The sequence below is a fragment of the Acomys russatus genome, chromosome 3, assembly GCF_903995435.1.
Source record: "Acomys russatus chromosome 3, mAcoRus1.1, whole genome shotgun sequence".
NCBI lineage: Eukaryota > Metazoa > Chordata > Mammalia > Rodentia > Muridae > Acomys > Acomys russatus.
The window spans coordinates 15,186,421-15,212,764 of record NC_067139.1 but is presented as its reverse complement, the minus strand read 5'-3'; positions in this window follow the sequence as shown (position 1 = coordinate 15,212,764).

The window sequence follows — 26,344 nt, the reverse complement described above, 5'->3', positions numbered from 1 at the left end:
TCAACTTCTTCATGTTCAAAGAGATATATACGTGCTGTCTTCAATACTAGGGACTTACCATTAGGCTTTAGAGAGAAACTAACAGCCTTTGCAATGGTCTGAGTTGTTTGGGGGTTTCCAGGTGGTCCTGTGGCCAACAACTCCATTACATGTAACCCATTCCTGGCACTAGAAGTTTCACTTGATGATGAAAGATGTCTAGTTGGTCTTTTGCCCTGTTATTTGGTGACTCCATTGGATTTATTTCATACATGCTTACATTTTAAGAAGATTCTACAGGAGAAGCTTTCAAATGGCCCCACAAATGGCCCTTAGTGCTAGCTGTTTCTCTCCATATTCCATCTATTACCTACTTTCCCCTCTCCCTCCATATTTAATCCCCCTGTTGCAGTTTCTCCTGTCTTTCCATAACTATATATTCTATTTCTCCTTTCTTGGGTGACCCCTTGCCCCCATCCCTTACCTAACCTCTGTAAGTATATGGATTGAAGTATGCCTATTAAAGGATGAAAAGCTAACATCAATATGTCAAAGAATACATACCAAGACTCATGTATGTTATCTACAAAAAACATTAACTTAAAGCAGGTCAAAGACCTGAATGTGATACCTCAAATTCTTAAATTACTTGAAGAAAACATTGGCAGTGCCCTACAAGATGCAGGTTTAGGAAGGAATTTTGTAAATAGCTCTCCATTTGATCAGGAATTAAGGACAAGAATTGACAAATAAAACTTTATAAAACTCAAAACCTGGACAGCAAAGGAAGTAGTCACCTTAGGAAAGCAGAAACCCACAGTGTGGGGAAATCATTGCCACATTTGATGGAAGATTAATACCCACATATTATCCACATAGGAACCAAGGAAACAAATAAGCCAATTTTAAAACAGAAACTATGGATTTGAATAAAGAGTTCTCAAAAGAAAAAATAAAAATGGCTAATAAATATCTTTAAGTATTCAACATCCTTAGCGGTTAGGAAAATGCGAACTAAATCTATCATGTGACTAGCTATATACCCACTCCTTGGCTTATACCCAAAAGATGCTACATGCTATCCCACTGCTACTTGCTCGGTCGTGTTCATTGTTATTCTGTTGACAAAAGCTAGGAGATGGAAGCAAACCAAATGTCTCTCCACTAAAGAACAAACAATAAAAATGTGGTACATATGCACAATGGAATTCTATCCAAGTATAAGGAAAAAGTTGAAGGTAAATAGATAAAATTGAAAGGCATACTAAATGAGGTAACCTGGACCCAGAAAAAATAAATGCTACATTTATCTCTTATCTGTAGGCCCTAAGTCTGAAGGTGTGAGTGAATAACCCGGAATAACCACAAAATCCAGGAAAGTAAAAAGGGGCCATTTATGGAGGAGAAAGGGAGCTCCAGAGAGGGGAATAGGAGAACATAGGTGCTATGAAGGGGAAATTGTTGGGAGTTGGGGGGGCTTAACCTAGGGGGAGAGAGAAAGAGTCATTGACTTGGCCATTGTTCTGTTGCTGTGAAAAGACACATGACCAAGGCAACTCAAAATGAAAGGACTTAATGGGGGCTTGTTTACAGTTTCAAAGACTTGGTCCATCAGCATGGCAGGGAGCATGGTGACACACATGGCACTGAGGCAGCAGCTGAGAGCTGCATCCTGATCTGTGCATCCTCCATACACAGGCTACAGAATGAGAAACTGGACTGGATTTGGTGTGTGTGTGTGTGTGTGTGTGTGTGTGTGTGTGTGTGTGTGTGTGTTACCTCAAAGCCCACCTCTAATGACGTTCTTCCTCTAACAAGGCCACACCTACTTCAACAAGGCAACATCTCCTAGTCCTTTTAATCCTATCAAATACTTTTTTTTTTTTTTTGAGACAGAGTTTCTCTGTGTAGCCTTGGCTGTACTGGACTCACTTTGTAGCCCAGGCTGGCCTCGAACTCACAGCCATCTGCCTGTCTCTGCCTCCTGAGTGCTGGGATTAAAGGCGTGCGCCACTACCGCCTGGCTCTCAAAGACTTCTATTCCCTGGTGACAAAGCACTCAAATATATGAGTCTATGGTACCATTCTTATCCAAAACACCACAGTAATATACAAGGAGAGGAAGAAAGGAGCAATAAACAACACTAATTTGTTTGAAAAAGCCCTGGGAAAATTATTAATTTACAAACTTATTTTAAAATACAGACTCATTATGTGTATATATCATATGCATGTATGTCCACAGAGTCATAATACTTTTCCCAAGAGTCATAGAGTATCAAACAACAACAAACAAAGAACAGTGCCAAACATGGGCAAACTCCCTTCAATTTCTTGGTGAGGGGAATCTAAAAGACTCTCCCAAACAATAGTAGACTGCGCCATTGCCCTTGGTTGTCTCTCAGAACTATAAGACCCTATTGCTGAAGACACTCCACAATTCAGACACAAAACTTGGAGAAATTGAGCTGAAGCTGACCTGGAAACCTAGCTGAAGATTCCCTCTCTCATAGGATCAGAATGTGCTCTGCAAATTGCCCAGGAAGACTACAACCATCAATACCCCCTAGCTGGAACGCCTAGGTACCACATAGGCCCAGCAAGATACCTCCAATGGTACAATAGTGGGATGTCTGCCTTGGGGGTAACCAACAGCTGTCTAATTGGACTTAAGGCTCATTCAACAGGAAGGTATTCATGCCTGGTAACTGTAAGCCTACCCAACTACCAGTGACTAGGAAATACATAGATCCCAGAGGAGCTCCAGATGCTGAAATCTTCCTAAACCAATATAATTCTTTTTTCTAAATACTTCCTTGGTGATGATGTCATCTCATAGCAAGGCAGTAAATGTTTAGTAGATACTTTATACCCAGGACATATGCAATAGTCACTAGTTTTGACTTTATTGTTGCTTAGCTGTGGGGAATGATAGCCCATTGCACAGGAAGGCTGTAATGAGTGAATTGATAGGTCACAGGCAGTTTCTATGAGTCAGTACAGGACCCATATACCATCCTATGACTGTGACAGAAATTCATAGTAATGTTCTGAAACCTACACAGGTTTGGTAAGCAAGGGCCCCTTTACACACTTCTGGCCACTTGGCCAGTGGACAGGACAGTGACCATCATATCTATGGTTTGGATGTTTCCCCCTTAATCCTATGTATGAAAGGTTTGGCTCTCATCTCTATTGGAAAGTGGTAAAACCTTGCATCATAAGCCTATTGAGAGGAAGCCAGGTCACTGGAAGAATGTCCTTGGAGGGAAACCCAGTATCTCTTTCTTTGCTTCCCAAATGCCACAAGAGAAACAGGTTTCCTCCACCACTCCCTCCTCTGTAGTGCACTGGGCCACCAAAGGCCCAATACAAGAGGACCAAGTGGCCATAGGCCAACACTTCTGAGCAAAACCAAGCCTCTTCCTTTATTATGTTTATCGTTTCAGGCATTTTGCTACAATGCAGAGGAGCTGGCTGTCACAATCATTTCCTGTTGTCATCACTGAGTGATCTTTTCAGTTCACCATGTTCCTTTCCTAGTGGTGAAATAATCTCCTAAGAGACCACAGGGTATACTGAACAGGCTGTCATAGGCAGAGAAGGCAAAGTCAAACTGTGAGGTTGCTTTCTGATCTTCCGTATTTCAAACAGCCTTGATTGATATGACTCTCCCTGCTTGACCTGTCTTCTCTACCTGATCCAGGCCTCTCCTGGTGACCATAATAAAAGTTGGTGTCTCCTGAGAACTTCTCACATAGCACCACTGTATAGTTCTATAAAACACAGCCTTGAGCCGGGAGGTGGTGGCTCACACTGTTGACCCCAGCATTTGGGAGGCAGAGGCAAGAGGATCTCTGAGTTCAAAGCCAGCCTGGTCTATGGGGTGAGTTCCAGGACAGCCAGGGCTACACAGAGGAACCCTTCTAGGAAAAAAAAAAAAAAAAAGAAAGAAACAGGCAAGCAAACAAAAACAACAACAACAACAACAACAACAAAGCTTCCACTATCTCATTCAATCTCCCTGGATTCACTTAGGAGTGAGATACTAATATTCTCTCTCTCTCTCTCTCTCTCTCTCTCTCTCTCTCTCTCTCTCTCTCTCTCTCTCTCTCTCTCAGAAGTTGGCCTTTGGACCTAACACCATTGTCTAAGGACATACCACTGCTGCCTTTCTGAGCCTTTCAAGACCCAGGCCCACAGTACCTCTTTCTCCTGTCCACCTGGTAATTCTATTCCATCTCAGCCCTGGCTGCCAGCCTGTCTCACTCTTCCTTGGCATGTTGATTCTTCCACATTGCCACTGGTGAGAGTCCAGCTAGATTTCCCTTGGCTCATTCAGCACAATTCAAACTGGTCCCATTTACTACTAACACAAGTCTTCAGCGTGGAGAGCTCAGAAGACAAGGCTGGAAAGAAGACTTTAGCTCCGGCCATGGAGACTGCTGCATTCTTTATCCCCAGTGTCTGGTCCAGAGCAGATTTCCTCTCCTTCACTATTCCCCATGCTCCTAGGCTTCCTAGCTCATGCATCTAAACACTTCTTGAGAGCTACAGAGATAACCACTGTGCTCACAGTGGCATTGAGGATGACCTTTGCCCTGTAAGCATGTTCTAAGCACATGGTGTGACAGGGAGCCACGTGTCAAGACAAAACAAAACAAAACAAAAACCATTTTTTCCCACAACCGTCTACATAGAAAAGGAACACTTCATTTGAAAAACATACTAAATGGCTATGCTGTGTATTCTCTGTGTGCATATGTCTTATGTTCTAGCCTCTGCTTCATGAAGCTTTTTCAAAGTGCCCTTGGTATTGGTGGTGCACTGTTTATGTCATCTGAGTTCACATTTGCAAAGCAAATGAAATAATTACTAGTGTTGCAGAAACCAGGTAAATTATATTAAGTAAAACTTACTTTCTTGCAGTAAATATCACACTGAAAAAATATGTTGACATAAAAATATATTTCTTTGAAATTGATTATTGGTTTATAGATGGCCCTGGCCACCATGCCTGGTGAATATTTGGCATTGTAGAGGAAGAAAACATCAAGTATTATCATCAGACAAGTTCCAATTCTTTGAGGTTTGGTTTTTTTTTTTAACTAGTAAAATATACATGACACAAAATTTATAATCTTAATCATTTAAAAATCAGTTTATTTTTGACAGTTCTCCTCCACCCTTTCTTTGAGTTCAGTGATGTCACATGCATTCACTCTGCTGTGGACACCCTGGTATACCTTTCTCACTGTTGCTGTTCATGTTTTGGGCCCTAGGATGAAGTAGAACCAAATGTTTCTGAAAGTTTATATCAGTGTACAGTGCTGTAGAGCTACTAAACAACAGGCACAGGTCCTAAGAAATCTATTCCAACTCCAGGAAAGAGCATGCAAAGTAATTTAGCAAAGAGTAAGTATAAAGCAGCACCCTGGCATGGGAGGCCAGTTGGCCTAGTCCAGGAAGTAGCAGAATAGACTCAGGATAAAGAGTTGAAGAAGAAAGATGGGGAGTACTGCTGAGGTGAGATGGAGGAGGAGAGGCAGGGAAGAAGGGGCTGGGCTTGAGGAGATGGAATGAGCTGAAGTCTCAGGAAATGTGGTGAAACAAGTCTTACTGAGGCCTGGGTCACAACACTATCTGTCTCCACTGTCACTTACTGGAGAAACATGGAGAAGTCTTCGGTGACTTCAAAATGAGCCCTGAGTTTTCTACTATGAATTCTAGATAATGACCAAAGCATGGGCCATGACCAATGAGAACAGCTCTTTTCCTCTTCCATGAAAGAGCAGAAGCTACAGTCATCAGTGAGATGGGGAAAGGGGAAAGGGAAAACCCTGAAGGATTGACAAATCTTCCTAAGTTGCTAAGGAGCAAAGCCACTCATGATAGCAGGGGAACCTTGGGGCTCTGGCAAGGGTTGAGTAGGCCAAGGAGGAATGTCTAGTCAAGAGGGAAGTGAGTGGGGGCTGGAGAGATGGCTTAGTAACTAAGAGCACTTTTTGCTCTTACAAAGGGCCTGGGTTCAGCTCCCAGCAACCACAGAGTAGCTTACAGCCATCTCTAACTTCAGTTCCAGGGGAGCTGACATCCTTTTCTAACCTCTGCAGGTACCAGGTACACACATGATGCACAGACATACATGTAGGCAAAGTATCCACTGACACTGTGCAACACATCTTTAAAAATTATGATATTAAAAACAAGAAGGAAGAAAGTGAGAGGGTCTGATGGGGGGAAGGATGGAGTCTCACAGAATGGTGGCATCGGCCCAGAGATGGGTAGTGGGAAAGAGGAAGACCATGTATGAGGGACCCTCTGACTGATCACTGGCATGAAGGAAACACCTCTAATTTTGGATAAAGGTTTTGGTCTATGGGATGTACACAAGATGAATGTTTTTCACACTTGGACAGATATAGAACAAAGAGAAAACTGAGACCCCACCGAGTCTGTTATGGCAGACACTGAGCCTGGGAGAGCTCCATCTTCTGGGAGATCCACAAATACCTGAGAGAGCTCAGACTACCCCCAGGATGATGATGATGATGATGATGATAAAGAAGAAGAAGAAGAAGAAGAAGAAGAAGAAGAAGAAGAAGAAGAAGAAGAAGAAGAAGAAGAAGAAGGAGACAAAACTATTCAGCCAGTTTCAAAGGATTTCAGCCAGAGCCTGTCCCTTCTTATATATTAATAAAGAAATGTTCTGCTATATGTAGTTATTACTCAGCCATAGCTGTGAGACATAGACCTGTTCCCTGCCCCCACACCAACAGAAGTCAGTTAAAAGCAGGGGCTCTCAGGAGTAACTGATACTTTCATTATTTATGGCTTGGTTTCCTGGTATGTACTATCTTTTTCCCTTTCTTCTTCTTCTTCATTTTTTTTTAACTGATCTTAATATTATTTTGAAGATCAATGTGTCATGTAACTGTTTACATGGTGGTCAGTTTGGTGATTTCCTCTCCACAGAGGGAGGCACCCTGTGGGGATTTCCTGTAAACTCGGAAGTCTCTCCCAAATGGTCCAGGACTACACCGATGAAGAAGTCACAGGCACCCTCTTATCTTCACCAAGTTTGGGCACCCACCCCTCTAGACACCATTCTTCTTATATCTAGAACACTCTCGACCTTTCTGCTAAACCATGGACCCTGTCCTCAACACAGGCCCCAACCTCAAGTATTCTGAGAGGTCACTGTGGCTTCAGGTTTCAAACTGGGACACTCAGGAAAACAGAGCTCAAGTTAGTCGAGGCTCTGCTCTCCAAAGACAAAGGAAAACATTGAGCTGTTTATTATTCTCATTTACTGGGCTTGGAAATCCGCCGTGCTTCTGTCCAGGACAAGGATAGGACTAAAGGCTGGTAGAAAGGAGAAAGTGCCCCGTGAAGCTCCAGAGGCCTTGCTGATGCACACCTGTGTTGAGCCAGCAGCAGGATGAAGTCTGCCCAGAGAAGAGGCTGGGCTTTATGAGGAGCCTCCAAGCTTTCTTCAGAACTCAGTTCTGCCCTTTTCTTCTTCCTGAGAAACTCCCAGGCCACACCCTGGCTACTTTGAAATGGGACAGATAGCAGGAGCCTGCAGAAGCTTAAGAGGACACTGCGGATGTGGGAAGAGCAATCCCTCTACTCAGGAGACATTTAGCAATTGACAATCAGCAGATTCCCACTGTCCAGCTAGTGGCATTTAACTAGTCAAAGACAGATACAAAGTCTCCAGATGCACTGGTCCCAGTTGGACTTTGTCTGCCTTGCTTGCTCTTCTGACGACTAATTTAACAACTGTTTGTCACTCTTCTAGCATGTCCATACTTTTAAGGATTTCAGGTTCCGGAGATAGAGCCTAGAACAGACAGACTGCCCACCACCACTCCCAATGAAGAGGATCAAATCGATGGCCTCTTATATTTGGGTAGTCCATCTGCCACCAAGCTTCTCCCTGACCCTTGACCCTTCATTATGACAGGGGGATAATAGAGAGAGGGTTTGTTTTGTGAAGGAAAATGCTGCTGAGACTGGGAGTGGACTAGAGGGCTGAGACCCTCCTTCTTCTGCCTCCTGCAGGATAGGATCGTAGATGTGGCCACCACACCCAGTATTGCCTTCACTAGAGCCTAGAAAACAGGAAGCAGGCTAGGCATCTCGATCTGGAGGGGTCTTGAGGAACACAGAGTGATCATGTGATCATGAAAAGCACCCAGGAGCCTACAAAGCAGGCATAAAACAACTTCATCTGCCCAGGATTGTTGCTCAGCCCACAGGGCCTGTCTGCGGCATGGCTTGGAAATGTACCTTCAGCTTCCCTTTTCTGGAAACCCTCTCCCACTCGGCGGCTCCTCCTGCCCACCTAATGCACTATGTGGCTAGATTTTTTTTCCCACTGCTCTCTCCGGCCAAGAAGGCATCAGTCCACGTTACTCTCCTCTTGACGCTGTCAACAAAGTTCACCTTTGGTGGTAGTGATACAGCCTTGTCGTCTCTGGGTGGCTAAGGGATGCTTCCCAAAGCACTTTTTGACTTCATGGTAAAACATTACAAATGCCTTTGTACCTGAAAGCTTCTGGGGCACCTCAAGAAGTTAAATTCAGAGCTTGATGGAATTTGAAAAGCTCTAAAAAGGACCTCGAAGACCTGTTGCTTCAAACAAAGGCAGTTGAAAAATGGGACTCCTGGAAATGACCCAGTCAGCTCCTTCCTTATGTGTGACAAGCACAGTGCTTTGTTCTCCCATGTTCCAGCCCTGAACAGGGCCTGGCAGCAACTGGTGGCACTCAGCAAGTACTATTTAAACAATTCTAAGATGTTATGTGGGTTGTGGGAATTGAACCTAAGGCCTCATACATACTGGGAGGGGGCTTTACCAGTGGGCTTCACCACCCCTCCTATTTTCAGGAGCAAGAGGATTCAGGCACACTCTGGTCGCCTCTAAGGACCAGGTGGGATACCCCTGGAGGCCAGGGAATATGTTTTTGACCTTTTGGCCCTATATAAGAATGGATCTTACTCCAGGGAAGAGCTGCTACAAATTACTGTGGAGAAGAAAACAGCCCCTTCTTCTAAAAGTGTAATTTATTTTATGTATAGAGGTGGGTTTTTTTTCTCCTTCTTGTTTGTTTGTGAATCATATGCATGTGGTGCCCTTGAAAGCAGAACACAGTATCGGATCCCCTGGAACTAGAATTCTAGACCATTCGTTGTAAGCCATCCAATGGGTGCTGGGAATTGGATCTGGGTCCTCTAAAAGAGCATCTTGATCGCTGAACCACTTCTCCAATCTGCCGCTTACTTCTTAAAGAGTCATCTTTGAATGACAGAAAATTCACTGAAATACTCACAGGGTGGTCGTTTCTCATAGGAAGGGACTTGCTGCTAAGTCTCATGGGATGCCCAGCCTTGTCTAGGTATATGGCTTTGGGTAGTATACAGCCGAGCCTTTAGGAAACATTTGGAAGCAGGCTCAGAGTCACCCTCCTTTTTCCTCAGGCGCCTGTCCATGCTGCAGGCCCAGGATTTTCTTGCATCATACTGTTCCTTTCTCAGCTGCCAGTACCACCAGCTGGACCTCTCTGTTCACTAGCATGCAGAATTCTGTTTTTGGAAGCATCATAAAAAAAGGAGAGCAGAGGCTTTTTGAGGGAGGCCTGGCTTTGTTTAGGGTCAGGTCACACGCTGCTTGGATGAGGCCGGTGAAGCAAAGGACTGGGCTGCTTGCCCCTGCCACAGACCAGAGAAGTGGAGAATGGGCACAAAGATCTCGGCAGGGCTGGGCGTGGTGGCGCATGCCTTTAATCACAGCACTCGGGAGGCAGAGGCTGGCAGATCTCTGTGAGTTCAAGGACAGCCTGGTCTACAAAGTAAGTCCAGGACAGTCAAGGCTACACAAAGAAACCCTGTCTCGAAAGACCATTAAAAAACAAAAACAAAAACTCGGAAGGGAAGGAAAGGAAGATGAAGGTACAGAGTTACCTTGAAAGGGACAGTTTAGAGCAAGAATTTCCCCAACTGAAGTTATTGAGCAGCTTCTAAGAATAGGGCTGAAAAAAAAAATTAGGGCTCTCTGCTAAGTACTTTGTCTTTTTAACCTGTGAAGACACCTACACACACAATTGCCTTGGGGCAGAGAGAGTCCAGGAAGATGGACAAGAAGCCACAGGCCGAATCGCTGAGAACTGGGTGAAGGGCTGCAAGAGAGAAAGCAGACACCTGAGGCAGAGACCACACGTCAACACACATGACTTCCCAAACAGTCCCTGGGGAAATGAAGGTTTCCCCTTGTGTGCAAGATAAGGATTGAGGGAAATTTTTGCCTTAGTTTTAAAAGACAGAGTGGCCCAAGATGATATTTCAGCCACAGTACCAGGCAAATTCCTCATACCAGGAGTGTAAATTCCGTAGAAATTCTAGGACTTCCCTTTTACATTGAAAGAGACTCTTCTTCTGTTCCAGCCCCCTGACATGCTGAGGAGGAGGCAATACTTTAAAACAGCTTTTCTGTTTATTCCCTGCCCCGGGGGAGCTGTGCTGCTCAGCGAAACCATATCACACAGTACACAGAAAAATAAACCTAATTGACAGGAGTTTTGGATAAAGGTGGGATGTTTGAGACAGTTGGTGGGGGGGGGGGAGGGTGGTGGGGCTCAGCAAGACAAATCTCTCTCATCAGTGGGGGAAAGGAAGTTTATTTGGGAGAAAAGATGAGTGACCATGGCCTCAGGGTACAGATGCACCTCTAAGGCCGTGTTCCAAGGTAGCCATTTCATGAGGAGTTTCAACAAATCAGGACACCTTTCAAGTATATCATTAGAAATATCAGTAAGGCATTGCATCACAGTTGTGAAATCTCTACTGTACGCCAAAGATACTATCTGATGATGCTCTTAGCTTTGGGTCGGTGGAAGCTAAAGGTTGGTTTATACACTCTAAAAGGATTTACCCTACAACCACAAGGATGTCGGGCCCCACAAGATGGAACCTCAAATAAGTAGGTTCTAGACCTGTAATAGTCTTATTCTCTACACCTTCTAGTCAGTCACCAGGCATGTTTAGTATGGTTGTGGATTTTTTTTCTAATTTGAATGAAAGTTTCTAGAATGAAATCACACCTGCAAATGAACTTTCCATAAGGCTGGTTAAATGATTAGAACTGCAACGATTGTAGAAAGATTTAAATGTTTTGGGTCCAAAGACTATTTACAATTTATCTTGGGCTATCTTTAGTTCTATGTGTTCATTCATCGACTACTTCTGTGTCTTATTGAATCTAATAATTAACAGGAAAAAAACTAGTAAGATAAGACTAATAGATTAAACATTCTGGGATGTACTAATTTAACAAAACCCAGTTTTCACCAACCAAAAAGCTCAAAGTGTCAGCAGACAGCTCTGAGAGCCTTAGCTGAGGTCCTCCCACACACACTTAGCTGTAACCCACCTGCTTAGTGTTTCCACTAATGTAATGGATTTATCACTTTCTTTCTTCTGTTATTATAAAAAAGAATTAACCCAAATTGCTAACATGATGGTATATGGAATTTAAGTAACCTAAATCTGCACTCCTTGGCTGTGGGCACTCATCTTTAATTTCAGAACAAACTGTCTCTTATCCCTTTTGAGGTGAGAGCTATGTTTTTGCATTAACACTGGGAACTTTAGTTAACTAAAGGTTAGGGAAGAAAAAGAAGAAAGATGAAAGAAAAAAGAATGAGAAGGAAAAGAAGAAGAGGGGAATGAGAAAAAGAGGGGAGGAGTTGAAGGCAAAGAAGAAGGAGAAGAAAAAGAAGAAGAAGAAGGAGAAGAAGGAGGAGAAGAAGAAGAGTCCAGCAACTGGATGGATCCCAAAAGAGACTCATGGAGAAAGTGGAGTCTGTAGAGTTTCTGGGTTACCTTGGTGGAGAGGCTCCTGGACTTCTCAGCTTCCGAGTCATATGAAGACAGGATTTCTCAGCCACAGGTGATATCTGGGGGCTAGGAGGATCCTTTCCCTAGAGCTGTCTGTACATTATAGGACATCTACTAGCACCCCAATCTCTACCCTAAGGTGATAATAAAATACCCTTCCCAATATGATAGCCAAAAATATGTCCAGACCTTGCCACATATATGCTGAAAAGAGAAAGAAATTTTATCTCAAAGAGGGAGTTCTGTGGCCTCCCCCACTGGCTTTAGGTCAGCTTTTTGACAAGTGACCAACTAGAGTAACTATGACCATATGTTCCTGGGAGCAGTGCATTCTGACAAAATCAAGGCACATCTGATGGCCATCTGCTCAACTGGTGGCAGCAGCACTAAAAATCTGACTATATATGGACAGTAAGAGGTACATTTAGTTGGGTGCAAATACAGCCAGTCAGGAGAGAACCATGAGTGTCAAGACAAAGGATTCAGGGTTTTTTCCCCCCTGTGAAATAGTACATTCCTGATGTACATTTCAGAAAGATCAATTTGACAGTGGCATAGCTAGTCAAGTGCAAGGAATGCTATGCATCCTGACCTACTATAAATCATGGACAGCTTCCTGAGGTCCAGGATCATCACATGATTGACATATCATATTGAATGACTCATCCTCCTGAGGAAGGATCCTGAAGCACATATCAGAACTTCCATATGTTGAGGGTTATTGGGCAAGAAGATACTCATGTATGGATTAAGTGTGACATAAGTGAGCCAGAAGGTCACAGGACCACAATAGTATTCTGGAGGTGGCATTACAGCTGAGTCTGCTGTAGTATTGTCAGTCAGCATGTGCCAAGAGAGGGGGAGGAAGTGGGAGAGGAAAGAGCCAATCTGAGAAGGGCAGGCATGGAAGGCTCTCATCATTGCTATGACTTAGTGACAAACCACACATGGTGAAGGAAGCCAGGGAGGTGGGTGAGTTAAAGTCTCAAGCTAGGAAAGCTGGAGGCTTTACTGGGTGTGGTTGGAGGCAGAAAAAGGAAGGGTATTCTGGGTAGGATGACAATGAGTTTTGAATTTCAACATGTTTAGTAGGAGGCATTGAGACAATCAGAAAAATGTATTCATTAAGACCCTGGGGGTGTGGAAATATAGAACTGACATATTCAGAAGAGATAGGCAGACAGGAAGAGGGTCTGCTTTCCCAGCCAATATGGTTGCACCATGAGGCAGCCTGTTACATCTGTTTTTGTCATGAACTTTCTTGTAGGAGATTTTGTTGCATCCAAGATGTACAAATTGCTTGATGTCTGAATCCTGGCAAGTTAGATGCTCCAGACGGGCTTGTCCAATGTTATTATTAGTGAGCAACTTCAGGGGTTTTACAAGGAAGGGAGAGAAATCAGAGAAGCTCTCTTTCCTGGCTCTTTGCCATTCCTAAGAACATGAAGGCAGATGGATGGAGCAGAGGCAGTGAAGGCAAGACTAAGATGGCAAGTCACATGGGGCATGTGGCTGGGCAGTTGCCAGGGCAGCACAGACAGGTTAGAATAGATAAATATCTGCCCAGGATAGTGCTTTAAAGCTCTAATAAATCTAATAGGCCTCTGTCTCATTATTGGGTGCCAAAACACGAATAGAATAAAGCCATTGTATTATTTCAACATGCCTCTTCTCTTCTCTTTAAAATTCATGGCCTCTTTTGTCATTAACTCTTGTTATACACATACATACTCCTAAATACATAGATACAACTGCTCAGTCAAATATAATGTTATTTGTATGTGTGTGTTTCAGCACTGTTTGGTATTGAATAACCATCAATCTGTGTGATTTTCCCTGGGGAAGAATATTATCCTAATTATCTACCCACACATCACCTACCCATCCCTCCATCCACCCATTGTTCAAATGATCCCTTTAATCCACTCACCATATATCCATATCCCTACAGATTTACATATTGCACTCAATACATTTATAAATCTTGTAAAAATCAAAACAGATACAGTCTAGATGTGTGCAGACTTTAAAAACTGAGACAGAGAATAGAATCTAGTCACCAGATCAAAAGAGGCCTTAGGACCACACAGAAGGACAGAATCTGCCCAATATAATCTCAAAAGCTTCGAATTATGAGAAGTTAAGTATATTTGAGAACCCTTTGACCTCAAGTTAAAGTTTCCCCTTCCCCACAGCCTCCTGTTCTAGAAGAAAAGTCACATAATAGTTTCCTATAATGAATTTACCAGTGTTCTCCTAAGTGACAATAGACTTAAAGGATGGAATTCATAATACCTTTCTTCTTTACAACTTATGTGGTTTGGGGTTTTCTTGAGCAAGACATCAACAGCTATAGACTGAGATGCTGCAGGGCGCTGTGGTTCTGGAAAACACATGTGTTGGGGCCGAAAGAAATACAAGTTCTCTTGATATTGAAAAGGTTCTGCCCCCCAACATGGCAGTGGGTGACTCACAAAGTATAAACTTTTTGTTTTCTTTTCAGGACTCTCAAGGTTTGTGACTTTCCAGCACATTTCTGAGGTTTTTTGTTGTAGAAGGGACAACATTATTCATTCTATGGCCACTCCTAGGGGACAGATGAGCTGAGCCACCACACTTGGTCCTGGAATCCCACTGAAAAAGTCCAGATTTGTGTTGCATCCCCTGCCTTATAGCTCTTTTCAGTATCAGAGTCCATAGGCTGGCCTGTAGAGTCCACATTCAGGAGAAAACTTTTTATGATGTAGAGAAATGTCAATTAGACAATGTTAAGTGGTGCACAGCTGCTTATAAACATAGGATTAACAGCCTGAATCAATTTAAGTCAACAGGATACTAGAGAGATATAAACTAAGAAGTGAGGAGTCTTACGCTTCCTTCTGGAGGTTTCGTAGATTAAGCTCAACTTTATGCCTGACATGTTAGGAGTCATGTTTGCCATCAGGCACAAGGTGCTATAGACATTCATCTGTTGTATGTGGACATACATACAAAAGGCCTAGCCTAGGTTGGGTCCTGAGTGCTGTGGAAAAAAATGAATATACAACTGCATACAATTATATATACAACTATACTATTTTATTGTTAAGACTCAGGGTTTCATGTTAAAAGTAAGTTGACTCTATTTGAGAGAATCTGATTCTAGAGTTTTGTTTGCTTTTTGTTTAGTTTTAAAGATTTATTTATTTATTATTTACACAGTATTCTGCCTGTATACGTGCCTGCATGCCAGAAAAGAGCACAAGATATCACTATAGATGGTTGGGAGCCACCATGTGGTTGCTGGGAGTTGAACTCAGGACCTTTGGAAGAACAGACAGTTCTCTTAACCTCTGAGCCATCTCTCCAGCCCCATTTTTTTCTTTGTTTTCATGACAAGGTTTCTCTATATAGCCCTGGCTGTCCTGGAACTCGCTCTGTAGACCAGGCTGGCCTCAAACTCAGAGGTCTGCCTTCCAAGTGCTGAGATTAAAGGTGTGTGCCATTACCCACCTGGCTAGAATTTCTTTAATCTATTTGTCTGTCTCCAGTCAAATACCACCTAGTATTAGTAACTACGTGCAAAATACTTCGAAAACCACATTTGTACACCCTTAGAATCTCCTCCTTCATTTATTTAGATTTTCTGAAACATTTCAGATACTAGGTCCTCAGAGATGCTATAACATCTCCCTCCTTTTGTCTCAGCACACACTGACACGGTTCTTAACAGCACAAGTGGTAACTCTCATCATCCTTGGATTGTTGGTCCTTCTTAACAGTTCCAGGAGCGGTTGTCTTAGAGAGGCCTTGCGCTTCTCCCATTAAACCTCCTATCATTCTTACTGAGAAAACAATACAATGAACAGTGGCTGTTATCCAGGATGCCTGGTTTACTTGTCATCACAGGGGCTCAGGGTGGAGCCTGTCCTGGATGTTCCAATGTTCCATGAGGACACGCACCACAGCAAAGAGACTCATATGGGCATCCTGCACTCACTGTTTGTATTTTTTACATGCAAATCAACATAAAGCACCTTAAAGAGTAAGTAACAAATACCCCTTAATGCGTCTGTGGTTTCAGGAAGAATAAAAAGTAAATATAGCCCTACAATTAATTGGTGGATCTATCTCAGGTGCCACAGGACGTCACATAAGACAAACACCTAGGGCCAGGTTTCTGGAAGGGTCAAGAAATCCCAAATGTCCAGGAAAAAAGAATGATCCTTAGTCTGCTGATTCATGGTGCAGATAAAAAAGGGCTGAGGAGATTTTCTCAGCCTCATTAATATGCTGAGAAGCTTAAAAGTCAGATGAGAAAGGGGCAACAAAGCAGAGAGACAGGGAGGAACCTGAGCAGATGTTCAGTAGGGAAGTTACCTTCTGAAAGTTGCAAGGTGCAGCTCTTAACAAGGTCAGGGATCTGGAAGAGTGGCTGCGGTGGTTTAGGGAATTGACTCTTTGTGTAGGAGTCCTTCCTGGGGGGGGGGGGGGCTGGAGGGGGGTGGTTGGGGGCTGGAGGGGGAATGCCCCAAGGTCTGCATTGAAAATTCACGAGGTAGACATTGCCAACACAGTTACGTCATTCTTCTACCAGAGATCTCAGATAGTAGTTGGATTTAGGAATTGTGTTTAGAAGTAATTTAACCCAAATAACAGGAAGTCAAGCACTTATAGATGATTTACTATGTCCCAGACAGCTAAGTGTAATAGACATATGTATTCATTAACTTTCTCCATAAACGTGTTAAAAATGTGGAAACAAGACTAACACTTCCATTTTATGGCTTAGAAACTAAGGGCCAGATGTGTTGGTGATGGTGGTGGTAATGGTGTTTAGACAGAGGCTCGTATTCTCAATCCTCCTGCTTCAGCCCCATGAGTATTGAGATTATTCCTAATTTAACACCGGGATTTGAATTGAATTTTTAAAAACAGAAGTAGCCGCTTGACAATATTTGTGTGGATGATACAAATGTGATACATAAACACCACGGGGAGAAATGTGTAGGGAAATGGATCAATCAAGAGAGGATTATATTAGCAATGTGGTCAAACCTAAGAAAACAAAAGCCTAACCACTCATATGCAGAACCGCAGCTTACAATGTGTATGTGTGCATATAAATTAATATATATATATATATGATGTATAGCCTAAAAACTAGAGAGAAGATAACGAGAGAGTGAAAAGAGGTGGCAAAGAAGAGGAAGTGGTAAAGGGACACGTGATAATGTGAAGGTGTAAAGGAGCCTGGGGAGGGGAGGGCAAAAGAAGGAAGGAAAAGATATGAGTTGGGGAGGGGAAATCAACTAAAACAAATGCCCTAATGATATCTAATACTTGTAACTGGTCTTTGCTACTTTGTGGATTCTTCTCTTTCCTACCCTTTATGGCCCTGGTTTCACCCCCTATGACTAGCTAGAAGAGAAAGGAGAAAGGCGGGGGGGGGGGGGGGGGGGGGGGGGGGGGGTCAGGGGGTGGGGAGGAAGATCCTTGAATCTAAATTCTTTCTTCTTGTTTCTTCTTAGAGCACAACTGCTAACAAGCTGCAATCAGTCTTTCTAAATGACCAACAACCACTCACCTCGCCTAGGAGGCTCTAGCATTTATATACCCTTTGAATAGTTCCCAGAATTCCAAACATCACACAGTCGCAGCAACTATTGCAGCTGGCAAAAATCACACCTCTGCTACAGCATGAGACAAATCATAGTCAGCTGCTGTGGACAGTCCGAAGCAGCCCCATATCCCCACAGCTGGGATTAAAACAAAAACGTAAACATATTCTTACAATACTTCTGTGTTTTTAAAGAAACCAGAATTTCAGAATGCTCACTACAAATACTTTGTATACCTTGCTTTTTAAAGCATGATCCAGCAACCAAGTGTGGTGGCACATGCCTTTAACCCCAGCACTCAGGGAGGTAGAAGCAGGTGGATCTCTGTGAGTTGGAGGCCAGCTTGGTCTACAAAGTGAATCTAGTACAGCCAGGGCTAAATCAGAGAAACCCTGTTTTTTTAAAAAAGCATGATCTCATTTCCTAGAATTCACACACACATACACACTTAAACATCCTATATGAGAGCATCTCCCCAGAAGAGAGGTAGCACTGACATTACCCAGTCAACAATGTTGCCTCAAGCCCAGATTTGTCTCCGTCTTGAGTGCTTTGTCTTCGTCTTCCCTTCCTCCAGAGGCACGCCCCCTCCTCCCCAAGGCCTGCTTTCCTCTAGGTGCAGCTGTGGATCCAAGTTCACTCACTCAGCACCTTTCTTTTCAGCTCCCTACCCTGACATTTGAGGTGTTCCCTTCTTTCCCCAGATGAGACAGACACTGAATTATAAGTCACATATTGCAAACAGAAACTGAGCTTTGAAGCTAACAGTCATCATTAAGAACATTTTTTTAAAAAAATTTGTAATATGTAAGACAAATCCAAAACCCACACCAAAAAAATACTCAGTGGATCCATACTGACAGTAGACATCTTAGCCACCGCTGCCACAGGAGGGAAGGTGGGCACTATGTGGAAGAAGATGCTGAAGGCTTTTGCTGGGATCTGCAATCCACAGCCTGCATGGAACAGCTTAGATGAATTGTGCTCTTCTTACAACCTGTGGCTGGAGCCAGGCTTGGTTTAACTCATTACTGTATTGTTGGCATCATCTTGACAGTCTTAATCATATTTAGATAAGGTTTCCTCATTTCTATCTTGTGCTGGACATCTCCCCCATCAATTGTCTCACTGGTCAGGCTAGCCTTTGAAGAAGTATGCTATTTGGGGGCTAGCCTGTGCTGGTCTTCAAGTAGTCAATGGCTTGAAACTCTGGCCTTTGCAAGCTCCATCCCTAACACAGACTCAGATCTCTTAAAATGAAAGACGGCGTTCTTAGTTAGCTTCATCAGTCAACACGACACAGCCCAGAGTTATCTGAGGGATCCACAGTTGGGTGATTGTCTTAATCAGATTGGCCTGTGGCCATTGTCTATAGGGCATTTTCTTGATAACTTATGCAGAAGTGCCCATCTTAATATGGGCAGTGCCAGCCCTGGAGCAGTGGCCCTGAGTTGTATAAGAATGCTGGGTGAGCAGAAGCCAGAGATAAAGTAGCATTTCTCTCTGATTTCTACTTCAAAGTCCTGCCTTGAATCCTGCTCTGGCTTCCACCAATGATGGACTATAACCTGTAAACTGAGATAAGTCCTTTCCTCCCTCAAGTTCCTTTGAGTTGGTGTTTTATCACAGAAAAGCAAGCTAAGACAACAGCCTTTTTTTCTCCTTCCTGTTGTCTACCAAGGCTTAGAACCGATAGGTTCTTGATGGCTTTTCTCCCTCACTCCAAGTCCAGGGCTTCCAGGATGAGCTGAAAGAGACCGAGACCGGAGCATTGCTTTCTTTGGGGAATTCGAAAATGCCTTCCCCCTTGGATTGTTTTTGAGTTGTAAGGTAGTGTCTGTCTCCGACATGTTTGCACAGAAATGGCTTCTGGGAGACACTGTGAAGAGTGTCTAGCCACATATCTGACATGGACCTCGAAGTCATCTCTGGCCAATGGCCTTCCTTGTTGCTAATAGAAACCAAGAAGCTCATTGGCTAATATATTCTTGAGCTGTGTTTGCATAGGACCTTCAGTACAGCCACAGTTAGATCCTTGCCTTCAGGGAAGCTGGCTGAAACACCCTGGATTGTTCCTTTGTCCGGGGCTAAAGTGAGTCATTCTCCAGGTATGATGATCACTCCTACCCAGGCACCTGTGGTGTCTGTACCCTGAAGATCACTCCTGGGCAGATAGAGGTTAGTAATGCAATACTCCTTAAAGCACCTGAACCCCAGAGCACAAGGCTATGTGTGGGGAAGTATAAAGCCTCCAGGCTTTTCTTCATTCCCTACTTAGCCAGAGAACACTCGCCCCTCTTTGTGAGAACTCCAACCCGTAGTAGGCTCAGAACCCTGCCCTAATGTTATAGTTCAGAAATACTGTCATTTGCTCAGTCACCAGATTGAAGGTTCATTCAATGCCCATGTGAGTCTTTTATATGTCTCAGTGGTATTTAAGTTGAGAAGGAAGACATGAGAAGAGATAGGCACAACTAGCTTGGCCAGGTTGACCTAGGAAAGGAAGATGCCCACTGATGTCGGGACTGCAAAGCCTCTCAGCCCTCGTGGAAGACAAACCTCAGGGAAAGTCTCAGGGATGTCAAACAGGTTGGCCTCCAGCACATGTGCCTGTTGGGAGCGGGCAGAAGAGGGCACTCTTGGCAGCAGAGACCAGAGCAGCTGATCCCAGAAGTCCCTGACAACCCGCTGTATGTTCCCAGTATGGCCACTCAGCAGGAAGACAGGGAGTCAGTCCTTCTGGGTCAGGCAGAAGCTTTTGACCACCTGGTAGAAGTATTAGGGGGTCATTTGTCTGCTGAAGCAGCCACAGCAAGGTAACAATGCGAGTAGATTATGGCTGACTGTAGATACTGGCAGAGGATTAGCTGTAAACAGACCATCTGATCTAGATGTCAAGTTGATTTAAATAAAAATAAGTTCATTAAAGGGGACCTCAAGAAGCATGAACACAGGGAATATCATGTAGAGATGCCAAAAGTTACCAGAATCCCCTGGGCCCGGAACCCAGACTGCTGTCCTTTAGATTCATGACAACATAAAGTTTCAGTTGCCTGAAGCTCCCATCTTGGTGGTAGTTTATTGAAAGAGCTCTGACAAACTCACATTGTTATCTATAGAAGGATGGCGATTCCAGACAGTTTGTGGCACCAACAAGCTGCCAGGCTGGAGAAGGCAAGGTCTGTGCTGGGTGGGAACTGTCAGAGAGGCGTTGGGGCTGAAGCCATTGGAAGTGTGGGGTGTGGTCAAGATACATCATGGTGACCCTCAATCCTAGGTATGGAGCAGCAACTCAGCAATTGGGAAACTTGTTAGGCAACAATCAGAACCTGGGGGTAAGACCTAGTGCGTGAGAGACAACATGGCTCAGGGCCTGAGTTTGGATCCTCCAGACCCAACTGAATAGCTAGACACATCTGTGTGTACCTTGTCATCCTTTGGTTGATGTAGGGGAGACAAGAGGCTTGTTGTGTCTCCTGTTCAATGAGAGACCTTGTCTCAAGGAAACAAGGTAGGTGGTGATAGATGAGAGCATCAGATGGGTTCTTCAAATTACCACAGGTGCTCATGGGTGTACAAATACGTGTATACATGATATAATGAGGGGAGGGGGACAGAGAAACAGTGTCTTAGAAAAGAGCAAGGAAGCCAGTCACACAAGTAAAAGTCAGGAGGAAGATGTGACCACAGACTCAAGTCCATGAGAAATAGACACTGTCCTGATGTGTCTGTGGACCATCTGCGAGTGTTCCAGCCAAACAAAAGGTCACTCTGCTCTTCTGCAACATTCAGAAACCACCTGGGAGAGAGGGATGGCCTGTCACCTTCACAGGACTTAGTGAAAGCCCAAGAGATGGCTCAGAAAATAAAAGGCTCCTGCTGTCAAGTCTGGCGACCTAAATTTGATCTTTGGAGAGTGAAAGTGGAAACCCGATTCCTTGTAGGTTGTCCTATGTCCTTCACACGGGCTCTATGGGGCACCACCCCCAGTAAATAAAGAAACAAAAGTAAAAACCAAGTCATTGTAAGAAGGAGTTAGTGAGCTGTTTCTAATGGCAGCCCTTGCCACAGGGGCAGGCTGAATGTTGAATTTAAACCCAGCCCCTGAGCTTGAAGAACAAGGTGACTTCTTCACTTTTTCTCTTCTCTCACAAGCTCTGTGACAACCAACCACACATTTGGGTCATCAAAGCTATGGACCATGAAGGATTTTCTGTGGTACAGTCACATTCTTAGTCATCTGAAGAGTCACACTTCTACCATCCTGGGAACTAGGCCTAAATGGAAGCTGAGGGCGCTTCTCGTGGCTTTATTCTCATTGTCATTTGTCACAAGGTTCCTCCATTTCAAACTACCTTTCTCTGAGCCACATCAAGGAAGGGGGAAAAAAAGGAACTGGGTTCTGAAGCACCAAGAAGTCAGAGACAGGCCTTAAAACATCATCCACCATGACACAGAACTCAAATGTGAATAGATTTATCCTACAAGAGTTTACTGATCAGTTTTAAGGGTTAGAAATTACGGCTTAAAATCAAGAGCTGTATCAGGGTATACATTTTCCATTTGTACATTAGATATGGGACATAAGGTCCTTGGAAAGAAAGAAAATCTTATTTTCAGGATCATTTACTATTTATATGCAATGATTTAGGTGCTGGCTACACCCAGCTGGCTACATGTGGAAACACGTTCCAATGAGGCCTTTGACTACACAGAATATAGAAGTGACTGCATGGGCATGTGTCCCTCCCACAGCCCTCTGGCTCCCTCCAGAGGACACTTTGCTACTGGCTTAGTGACAAAACTACAGTGACCTGACATGCCTGTGTTTGTCACCTGCCCAGAGTTTTAAGGAAAAACCATCAAGTTTCATGGGATGAAATTCTCAGCTGTAATCTTTCCTCGACTGGGAAGCCTTGGATCTTCCTCTGTGGTTTTTATCACTCTTCCATGTGTGCTATAGGAACTGGACCGTGAACTCCTTGCTCATTGTTGTTTTGGCAAACATAGTAAATGTTTAACAAATAAATGTTTGTTGACTTAGCAATAAATGAAATGGTAGCAAACCCAGACTTCTGTATAGCTATGGGATAAATGATTGACACTTGCAAGGTTGTTTTCCTCCAGCTCAATCTTTTGTTTCCAAAAGAAGAGAGGTACTAGCGTTTCATAAAGGATGTGATTTAAGAGAGTTGAGGCATGGCCCCCAGCAGCAGCACAACCCAGGGGCATTGATATGGCTTCAGGTGACAGCACAGACCATGAACATCCACAGAGCCTTTTGTGGTAACTCAGGCCATGTAGAGTAACACAGAGCCCAGCTGCAGTAGCACCTTGGACCCAGACATGGTTATTAGTGGCAGCATGGACCCAGATATCACCATGGCCTCAGGCCATATCAATATGGCCTCAGGAGGCAGCCCAGACGACTCACATCAATAGGGTCCTGGGGATAACATGGCCCATGGATGTGAACATGGCCTCAGACTGCAACACAGACCACGAACATCTGCACATCCCTTGGTGGTTACATGTGCTGCAGACATCAACCCACCCCCCAGCAGGGTGCAGTCTGGCTGGCCCATCTGTGGCTGGCTGTGTTGATGCCATGGTCTGGAATGTTTCCATGGGCCTTGCCTGGTCTGTGGCCCCACTGCATCAGGCAGCCATGTTCATGGTGTGTGCTGTCATCAGAAACAATATTGAGGCCCATGATCTGTGCTCTGGCTAACTGTGAAGAGCAACTTCCCCAGCCATGCCCCCAAAGTAACAGCCTAGACAGGAAGCCCCTGAAGAGAACACCTAAAAAGGAAGGCAAGGATGCTGAAGTGTAGCTCTCCATAATTGATGGCTTCTGGCAGGTGTGCAGGAGGGGGAGGACTCAGTTCTATTTAAAGGGCAGGCCACGTTGCACCATACTCCAGTCAGCATATAGATAATACAAATTGGACTTTTAAAAATCTTTTTTTAATGTTTAAATATTTTTTACAGGGGGAGGTCACTAGGGAGAGGGCAGACATGGAAGGACTGGGAAGTGACTGAGATGGGATAGAGAGAGTTGAGGCATGAGGTCTCCTGGGAGAAGGAAATCATTAACGAAATGACTATCATTTTAACTTCAATGATTAAAAAAAAAATAAGCATTCTCAGTCACTGATAACCACAGGGTGCTGAGGGGATAAAAACCAGGGCAGAAAAGTCTTGAAATATATCTTACTGGGAAAGCCCATGAGTGGCTTAGGGTGGTGACTCGGGGTGAAAGGGAAAATTTGGGGTATAGAAGGGTCTTCAAAACAGTCAGAGATATGAGCAGACACAAGAGGGGGAGGACTTCAGAGTCTTCTTTGTCTCTCTGGGACAGGAATGTTCCTAGAAGGGAAGTGACTGAGTCACTGGTGCTAGGACCAGACCCTGGCAGCCTGCCCTCTGCTTCAGAACTTCTGTCTCTGAATTGTGCCTTCAGGTGGAGGACCACCAGTGGAGGACACTGTTGTGTTGCTGCAACCAGCCGTCTTCATCTAGTTTATTTGAAACTCTGGGAATACTGGAAAATGCCATCAGCAAATTTTCAAGATGACAGAGTTACATCTTTCTTCAGACCACAGGCATATCTCCAGGTGCACCTTTGGGTGCACTGTGATTAGTGGGTCTGGGTTTTGGTTTGGGGTCCAAGCAGTATTCATAAGCGAGCTAGGCATGGACCCCAGCTCTGCCCCTGTTAGCTGGATAAAGTCTACACACCGGCTTTCTCTCATCCGCTTCGTGACCTGGAGTTTGACTGCTCACTTCTACGCCAACACTGCCACCCGGGAGCAAGGTGATTGGGGCTTACTTATTCTCTCAGTGCTTTGCTTTAATCAGATTCTCCACACACGGAGCTGCTCTGACGACGACGGTGTGTCAGGAGCCTGCGAGAGTGTGGGGAACACCACACACGATCTTTAACAAACCACAGCTGTCACTGCTGTTTGCTGTTGGCTACACTCAGGGGTGACAACATGGTCTTAGGTAATTCACAGAGGTGCGGCGAGCAGCGGATGTGTGTACACGTCCTTCAAGACTCAGAACATGGAGGGCTGACCATTTCAATGTGACAACTTTGGAAAGTAATCCTACAGAAGAGGCTTGCTCTGTACTCAATATATTGTGGTTTTGATTGTTGCTATTTTATCAGTAAGAAGATAGCATTGCGAAAAGGTCAGTCCATCCTTCAAAACGGCATGTTTGAAGATACCAATGCTCTCCTCGTCTATTTACTGAAGGATATCGGTCTGTCTGTCCCACACAGGCTCCCCATGGAACTGGAAATACAGACATACTACACAAACATCATTCTTACTGCCTCTATCTGTCGTCTGGTGGGAGAAAGAAATATAAAACAATTTGAAACTGGTTTCCCCAGTAAGATTAAAGACTGGTCTGGTATTTGACTTGACCTTGCTTACAAGGGAGCAAGCTAGGCTGCTACTTTTCTGTGGATGGAGTCCAGGGTCAGAAACAAAGGGTATTATTAGGTACAGCACAGAAGCAATTGCTCACCAGTAGGCTTGTGTTCACTCCCCTTGTCCTGGTTCCCACAGGTAGGCAGCATGCTCAAAATGATGGCTGGCATGCCAAAGAATGTGGAATGTGGCAGATCCCCTTGCTTTACACCAACAGGTCAAGTACAAGTGTTCCATGTCTGGAGGGACCAGGAAGGAGAAGGTGCAATGCTATGTCATCTCTCAGGCTGACAAGCTACACAGGTATCCCTCAGAGATGGGCTAACGAAAGGAGCCTCCAATTAAGGTCAGCAAGCTGCCTCAAGGAGGACTATGACTCCCTGTAAAGATACTGCTGCTGATGCGGCACAGTAGCTTTACCTTTTTGTCATTGATCTATCTTCTTGAGGAGAGCCAGGCTAGCCATCCACATAGTTAAGAAAAGACATTACTGGTGGCCAGGGCAGACCATATATGCCATGTTTGCTTCCAGATCTGACTCCTATTCATTCTAAGTACGTGAGACTTTTTGGAACCTCAGGGTGCTTTCTGCCTAGAACTGAAAACTCCTGGCCCCCTGCATTCCATGAAGGTGATCTCTAATGCCTCTGTATGTATAAGGTTTCTTTAAAAAGGAAGCATCAAGGTCAACAAAGGCAAAGCCAAAGAGTCTTTATTATCATGCCCATGGCCCTTACTAGGAGGTTTGAGAAGAGATCTGGCCTGGTGGTAAGTGCTGACTCATTAAAGGAGCGACTCGGATGGTTGGGGTGTCTCAGCAAACTTCTGGCTCTCCATCTCTGAAATCTGAAGTTCTTACCCACCATGGTACACATTCCTGTATATTGTTTTCTCAATAGTTGTCCAATGTATCTAAGATCACTATGTTTCAGAGTCTACACAAGTAACAGGTGATTCACCCAAGTGTGAACACTGTGTTGGGGACCTCAGTGTGGAAACGATGTATGGAATTCCAAAAGGAAGGAAAATTTACTCCTGTCTTTATGCCCCTATGACAGAGGCACTTTTAAAAAGTTGGTAGTGTCATACATTTCAATAATGAATTTTATATAGTTTCTCTCTGTTCTCTTCTCACTTCCCTCTCTCTCATACTGGAATACTTTTCCGCAAATGGCCCCTCTACTGTTTTCATGTCTTCTTTTTGTCTGTGGCCCACGGAGTTCAATTAGAGATTGTTTTTTCCAAAATGAGTAGGAGATAATTCACTTTAGCAAGGGCAATTTGCCACTGGATACACTATTGAAGAAAATGATGTCTCTCCTCCAATAACCATTAGTCCAAGGAGGACTCCCCATCCCCCCATCCTTGATGAAATGGTAAACTGTAGAAGTTTGTGCTGTCTTCTACAGCTAGCTACAGCTG